An 8,798-nucleotide genomic window follows, 5' to 3' on the forward strand; every position below is an offset into this window, starting at 1 on the left:
CTCAATGAAGATGGCATGCCTCCTGGAATGGCAATTCATTATTTCTACAGGGGTCTTAATGGTCAATGTAGAGCAGTGTTAGACGTGGCAGCTGGAGGAAATCTGTGGAGCAAGAGCTTCGATGATGCTTACGAACTGATAGAGAACTTGGCTGCTGCTGAGCACAGAGACCTAAAGTGGAAAATTCCAAAAGATGAAGAATCAGAGGATGATGAAGCGGTCGAAGTCACTCAGGAACTTCAGATGACAAATTGGCACAGAATTAGAGCTCACTCAGACTCAATTCCTAATACATGTGGAGACACTTGTCCTCTACTTTCTACCAGTGCGAGTAACCAATCTGTAATTCAATCACCTTCTGATTCAACATTGAATGAAGCACAGTACCGAAGGATAATCCGGCGTATTGACGCGGTGGAAGAACGAATTGGTCGCTTTGCTGATATATTAACAGACTCTCTTGCTGAAGCATTCTTAGCACTAGATGTTAATGTTACTTGGGATTCGTTTGGTTATGGAACGAGGTATCCTCCACAGGATACTTCATCGGAATCGGATTAATTCTGGACTTCACGTCGAGCTAACGACGTTAAACAAGCGCTTCGTGGGAGGCAACCCACGCATTGGAACCATGTTATACCGTTGTAAACCCCAAAACGCGAAAAATGAGAAATTTCGGCCCTGGGTGACAGACACTAGCGCGCCCGCGCTAGTGTCTAGCGCGCCCGCGCTAAGTTGCTCAGCGCGCCCGCGCTGCACCTAGCGCGCCCGCGCTACTGTCTGCGTAGAAGTCGTTTTTCTCACAAAAAAATATTTTCTTTTCGTTTTTTAAAGCCCACAATCCTAATTTTGCATGCCTAGCCCGAAATATATCCTCCATAACCCTAACTCAGCTCTCAATCCCTACATAAACACAAAACCCATCTCCAATTCCTATTCTAATTCCATAAACCCTACTTATATATATACACACCCATACACACAACCACCATCAAATCTCTCAAACCCACTACACACAAATCTCTTACAACTCTAAATCTCTATCAATGGCACCCAAAAGAGCCCGAAGATCACAAGGACCAAGCACCCAAGCCCCTACATCTAGCGATTCTTCCTCGATGGGTGAGGTTGAATTCACCTCTGATGGTGCACGAAACGAGTTTCAACGGCTTATGAATAAGTCGATAGTCAAGGAGAGGGGATTCTTACCCACGGCGGAAGATGGTGATCTCTTGAAGATGATTCAAGAAAGGGGATGGGAGTCTTTTTGCGAGGCTCCGGAGGCCGTTCCCTTGGCCATTATTCGCGAGTTCTATGCTAATGCCAAGGAGAATCGCGATGGGTTCACGGTGGTGCGAGGAATCCGTGTGGATTATAGTGCGGAGGCGATCCGTAGAGTGATTGGGGGGCGTGCCAAGCGCCGTAATGAAGAAGATTGGGTTGTTGAGAGGATCGGGCGTGCCAAACGCCGGTTTGACGATGATCCGGTTGATCTTGAGCGGTTGGTGTATGATATGTGTGTGCCGGATACGAATTGGAAGATGACAGCACCTCCTTTGCCGGCACATGTTTCTTTTCCAGCAGCCGCTTTGAACCGGTATGCGAAGGCGTGGAACGCCTTCATCTGTGCTAACATCATGCCATCTTCACATGGGCATGAGGTGACGGTGGATAGAGCTATTCTGCTCTTTGGGATTGTCTCGGACAAGTATATTGATCTGGGACATGTTATTCATCAGGGGATTCTGAGGTTCTTACAGGGAGGAACCACTGGTGCCATTCCGTATGGCACAATTGTTACGAAGCTATGTCGAGCAAGCGGTGTTCGTTGGCCAGCCAACGAGCAATTACAGTTGCCAGCAGCACCTATTGATCATTCGGCGATCAGCCGGATGACGGAGTGGGAAGGAGGAGTTCCCCACCCTCGAGGCCTCTGGTACATATATGATGAGATGCCAGGGGGACGTCCAAGATTTATTAGGAGGGAGCGTACTAGAGCTTCGGGAGCTGGTACTTCACAGACGGAGAGGAGCTCCGAGCCTATGGGAGATGTTCATTATCGCCGACTAGCGAGACGGATGGACACTATGCATGACATCCACCAGAGGTTTGTACATGACTTGACACAAGCTCTTGGTACGGCTTTCCAGGCACAGGGGGTCACAGTTCAGTGGCCGGTATTCGGAGCAGGGATGCAGTATCCTCCACCTGATTCACCTCCAGCAGAGGAGGGGGAGGACTCGGACTCCGAGTAGGTATGTGGGTGCTCTAGCCTTTTTATCACTTTCAATGGGGACATTGAAAATTTTAAGTTTGGGGGTGGTAATCTAAGGAAGAGCATATTATTATAATGTAGTTTATTATTGCATGTGTTAGTTAGTTCATGTAGTTCACGTTTTTTTTTATTTTGCTTTGATTATTTCTCACGTTTTTTTTTATTTTTCTCACGTTTTCTTTCTATTTTTCTCATTTTTATTTATTTTACATGTTTAGTGATAATTGTCGTAGTTAGTACCACGAGCATTTGCATGAATTATGAAGTTAAGCCAAGTTAATTGCCTATGATGAGTTATGTGCGTAGTTCTTGATTAGTAGTTTCAATTGCAATGCTAGGTTAGTACTTGGAAATTGCTTGTGTTGGAAATTGTAATTCACATATGTTCTTGAGATAGGATTTAGACGAAATTCCATGAATTCTAGGATTGAATTGAGCATCCTTCAGCTTAGGTCTGTAATTCTTAAGTTTGGGGGAACTGAGGAGTAGATATACCTTTCTAAAAAAAAAGAAAAAAAAATAGTAGTAAATAAATTCACTAAAAAATTAAGTGGTAGAATTAACTAGGTTGAGCTCATTAGTACTCGAGTAATTAAGTCTGAGGGGACTTTGTGCCTAACAACCTAAGGCCCTTCGTGGTTTGGGATTGTTGACCCAACGCTCGCTACATGGGTACTAGTGCATAAATCTTTAGGGATCTCAACCATTGCACAGTTAAATAAACCACTAGAATAGAGTGAATAATTGGTGTGTGAAGTCTTGTGGTGTTCGTAACGCATTTACACTGCGAAGCGCTCTGACCTTAGACCGAGCAATTAATCACCAATAAAAAAAGAAAAAAAATAGTGAATAAAATAGAAGGGTGTGGACATTCTTTGGGACCTTGGCTTTTAGTTGGACTTGAGTGACGGGGTGTTAGTTTTAAACTTTTACGATTCTTGATGGGGATTCTGTGGGAGTAGTAGTTTTTGTCTTGTCTCAATAAAAGGGCATGCTTGCACACACTGGCACTCCACACTTGTAAATAGAAGAGTAATTGACTTAGTAGCGAGAGAGATGAAATTCGAGAACATTAGCACAATCTGAGGTATTATAATTGGCAAGGCAATTACTTCATAGTTTACTCATTCATCACGTAGTTGCATTCATGCATTGCATTGTATTATTGTATAGTGTCATTGACGCTTGAGGACAAGCATCAGTTTAAGTTTGGGGGTGTGATAAGTGGTATTTATACACACTTATAGGCCTTCATTTCCACTTAAATTGGTTGGTTGTACTTAAGTGTTTAGTGTCTTTTGATGTGTTTTTAGTGTTTTTCTGTGCAGGTCACGTGTTGAGGTGATGAAGTGATTTTCTATCATTTTAGGTTGTTTTTGGTGCATTATTTGCAAGAATAGAGAATTGTGGATTCATCACGACTTGGGATTTTGTGGGTACATCTTCTACAAACCCTCACGAGAACACACTCGTCCACTAGAGCTATCTAGGGGTTTAAAGGGCTTGTTGCATGTGCTAAATGCAACCGTGATCACCTACGGAAGTGGTACTAGAGCGAGGAAGGGCATGCACGCGAGAACGAGCTAAAAAACGAAGAAACGGGCTGCCAGTGGCAGACAGTAGCGCGCCCGCGCTAAAGATTAGCGCGCCCGCGCTATCTACTGTGACCACTAGCGCGCATGCGCTAGTTTAGCGCGGCCGCGCCCAGCAGAAGTGTCCCGGGCCGATTTTTGAAGCTTTTCTGATGGATTTTAGCAGCGGTCGAGGCCCGGTTGACTTGGTCAATGTACTTTATTTTCTCATGTGTAAAACCCTAGCCTCACTTGTATCGTAGAAGATCGGAATATAGTTTTATCAGTTTTTCTCTTGTAATCAAGCACATTATCAGTTTTGTATTGGATCGTTCTTAGCGAGGAAGTGACAGTTTCGAGCGAGATCGTGAACATCAATTCTGTAACGTTGTGTTCTTTATTATCAATTCAAGTACTTTTATTCTGTTTAATTCTCGTATTTTATTTATCATGTTTTCATTAGAACCCATGATGTCGATTAGTTCGATTATGAACTAACCGCCTTCATGGGATTCTAATGGATTTATCGAGGTAGTCTAGTAAAGAATATTAATTACTTGATTTTGTGACGTACGTTGATTTCTTTGCATGAGCCGTGCTTATTCTTCTTAGGAGCGTAGCTAACTTCTAAGTTGTCTGTTAATTCTTTCTGAAGCGAGAGTGGATGATTGAATTTAGAACTATGCCATGTAAACATAGGATTATGTGAATGAAACATAATTTGTGGTAGACTTGAACTATTTTTATCACCCTGTGTAATCACGATAGACGACTTGCTATTAAACCTCTCTGCTTACACTACCGCTATAGAGATATAGGGTCTGAGCTTTGTTGGTGTCCATGAGATCTCTGTCTTAATTGTGGATTTTGATTGGTATGATATGTGTGCAACGAGAGTTGGCATGTATTACTTTCGTGTTGTCTGATTAGGATCAACAGTCGCATGTTAATCAGTAATTTCAATTCTAGATGAATTCGATAATGAAGTTAGAATCCCATGTGTTTTCCTATTCTGATTTTGATTAGTAAATTTAGTTATTAGTATAAAAGAACCCATCCTTGTTAATTGTCTTGGCAGTGAAAATTACTCATACATTGTTGCATAGGTGCGTATTCTTAATTCACCAGTCTCTGTGGGAACGAACAAATATATTACTTGTGATCACGTGCGCTTGCGTGTAGATTTTTGCGAACATTTACTTCCTGGCTTCTAAGGATGAAACCTCGTTGACAGTGATTGATCATATAAAGTTAGTTGAATTGGATAAAGGTGTGCCAGTCAAAGCTGTAAGGTCAGACAATGGCACAGAATTCGAGAATCAAACTCTAATCAACTTTTACTCTGAAAAGGGAATTAGAAGGCAGTATTCAGCACCAAGGACTCCTCAGCAGAATGGAGTCGTCGAAAGAAAGAATCGTACACTGATTGAAGCTGCAAGAACTATGATTGCTGAATCAAAGCTTCCACTGTACTTTTGGGCTGAAGATGTGTCTACTGCCTGTTATACCCAGAATAGAACTTTGATCAATAAAGATCATATGAAAACTCCATTTCATCTGTATAACAACAAGAAACCTTATGTCAAACATCTTCATGTCTTTGGAGCCAAGTGTTATGTTCTCAAGGATGGTGAAGAGAACTTGAACAAGTTTGAGCCAAAGGCATCTGAAGCAATTTTTGTTGGTTATACAAATAATGCTTATAGAGTTTTTGTAATTGATACTCTGTCAGTGAAAGTTAGTGTCAATGTTACATTTGATGACACTAAACTCCGAAGTTTACAATCTGCTGATCCATCTGAATCTCTAAAGTTTGACAACTATCCAGATTCTGATTCAGATGATGATGTGCCACCTGAGGTTGCAACAGGTGATGACAACAATGATAATGATCCAGGCAATGGTGGAGGAAATGGCAATAATGCTGGAGATTCCACTGATGCTAGTGGTGGATCATCAAGTCAACCTGGCAACAGCTCAGGGGGAGCTGGTGGATCAACTAGTCATACACATCAGCCTAATGATAATACTGCTGAATCATCAAGGACACAACTTCCAAGGGAAAGGATTTGGAGCAGAGATCATCCCTTTGATCTGATTATTGGTGATCCTGATGTTGGTGTAAGGACTAGAAGTGCTACGACAAATGAATGTCTATTCTCTGGTTTTCTTTCACAATTAGAACCAAAGAAAATAGATGAAGCACTTGCTGATCCTGATTGGGTTCTTGCCATGCAAGAAGAACTCAATCAATTTGAGAGACAAGAAGTCTAGGCCCTGGTTCCAAGACCAAAAGGGAAGTCTACAATTGGATCTAGATGGGTCTTCCGTAACAAGTTAGATGGTGATGGCATTGTTGTGAGAAACAAAGCCAGACTGGTTGCAAAAGGTTATTCTCAAGAAGAAGGAATTGATTATGATGAAACCTATGCTCCAGTTGCTCGTCTTGAAGCCATCAGAATATTTCTTGCATTTGCTGCACACTCCAACTTCAGAGTTTATCAGATGGATGTGAAAAGTGCATTTCTGAATGGAAAGCTGGAAGAAGAAGTATATCTGGAACAGCCCCCTGGCTTTGAAAATCCAGAATTTGCTGATTTTGTGTACTTCCTATTCAAAGCTGTCTATGGGCTTAAGCAATCACCAAGGACATGGTATGACACCCTCTCTGAATTTTTAATTGAAAATAAATTTACTAGAGGTGTCATAGACAAAACTCTCTTTTACAAATTGCATGATAATGATATGATATTTGTTCAAATATATGTTGATGATATTATATTTGGTTCTACTAACGACAACTTGTGCAAGAGATTTGCTAAGTTAATGCAGAGTAATTATGAAATGAGTATGATGGGTGAGCTATCCTACTTTCTTGGTCTTCAAGTAAGCCAAAAGGAAGATGGAATCTTCATGATGTGCTTAAAATATGATTTTAATCGCAAGTGCACGATCCTGTTTTAGTAATATAAGATTCGATCCACAAGAACTAAAATTATTTTCGCGAACACCTAATTTCTAATTTAGGCGAATTAGACAAATGAGTTTTTGAAAGGTTTTTGAGTTTTCTAAAATAACAAAAAGAAAATAAAAGAAAAACAAAAGAAAATGAAAAATAAAACAAAAGAAAAAGAAAACTAAGCAGCAGTGAAATGTGTGAATATGCAGTACAATGTGAACACGCAAAACGAAATCGACCGACTCAGTAAGCGAGAAACACCGTGATCACAAGTCAATTAATTAAAAAAATAATAATTAAATAAGAAAAAGACAATAAGCATTAAACGTTTGCGGAAAGAAATGTTAAACCAGAAAACTAGTAGCAGCTGTGTGTTGTGCGCGCAACTCAAACAGGGTCAAATAAAAGCAGAGCAACGGCGTGGCAACTTCGCCGGAATTTATGGAGATGCCCGGAATAGCTTAAATCTCACCGGAAAATTGTTTTCACCAGAAAATCTAGCTATTCCAAATATTACAAATAAAAGCCCACTAACCTCTAAACCAAATTCAACACTAAATTCTACACTAAATAGTCCATAAACTACCCATTTTTTTAACAAAACAAGACCCAAATCAAGTCAAAACAACTCCAAATCATACCAAACTTTAAATCTAGCCTATATAAAATATAACTAACCAAAACCCACTAACCTCATTTCGAAATCACAAACTAAAATTTACACCCAAAAGCCCCAAAATCAAGAACAAAGAGAACACCAAATCTTACCAAACTAACTCCAAATCACACAAAACTTCAAAACTAGCTTATCTACCAAGTCTCTAACAAAACCCCATCAAACTACAAGCTAAAATCAAAATCTAGAATACTAAACCATTGAACCCACTAATAATATTGAGAATTAAAAGGGGCTCAATCTAAATACTAAAAAATGCAAGCTTAAAACATATAATTAGGCTCCTTTCAATCCACAAGTAATTTTGAGTCTCATGTGGTTAGAGAAAGATTTCATAGCCTAGAAATAAAAGTAAAGAGCAAGATTTAAGAACAAAAATGAATACTTGTATTGATATAATAAAAGTGTTTACAAATTTAGAGTGCTACTACTAGATCTACTACATAAAAGAGAGGCTACTAAAAATATGAAATCCTAGGTTGGTTGAAACATGATGGGGAGATGTGTATTTATAGGGGAAAATTAGGGTAGAGGGGGGTGTATGTGTCCCATCTAGATGCTTCCTTGAGAATATTCCCCTATGATCCTTTTCTTCCCATCTTTTTCTCTTTTTTGCTTTATTCTTTTATTTCTTCAAGCATTTGCAATATTCCTACAAAAAAGACAAATAAACAAATAAATAAGTGAGAACAAGCAATAATTAGGCATTTAAAATATACAAAAATATGCACTTATCAAACTTCCCCATACCTATATTTTGCTCGTCCTCGAGTAAAATCAAAAGAAAATAAAATAAACTATGAAAACTAGATGCGATTCCTAGGCTCCTTTTCGTAGGCGTGACGGGTGATTTTAGGTTCACCAACCCGTTAAACTCGTAGACGATCTCTACAAGAGGAGTTTTGTCTCCTAAGGGTTTACAGAAGATATACCCATAAAATCTTTGAGACATTCTAGCAAGTGTCTACTCGACTCTACTCTAATTTTGTTGGTGTTAACAAAAAGCGTTTTTAAGGAAAATACGACTTAAAGACTCATCTACTAATAATCAAGATACAGTTGTCTCTAATCTACTTGCATCGACACAAAGATTTACTAGAAATCCAAGGAGTGTAAGTAATTTAAGGCCTTTGATGGATCCTAATTGTCTAAGAACACTTTCTCTTTTTCAACCAATTTTGAACTGACCCAATCTCTATCGAAACAAATATCTAGCCAAACTTCACAAACTCTTATTCTTTTTTCTTTTCTTTTTTTTTCTTTTTTTTTTTTGCATTGACTTTATTTTGTCCGTTTTCTTAGGCAAACAATGTTACC

Source organism: Daucus carota, chromosome 5, assembly GCF_001625215.2.
Source record: "Daucus carota subsp. sativus chromosome 5, DH1 v3.0, whole genome shotgun sequence".
In the NCBI taxonomy this organism is placed as follows: Eukaryota; Viridiplantae; Streptophyta; class Magnoliopsida; order Apiales; family Apiaceae; genus Daucus; species Daucus carota.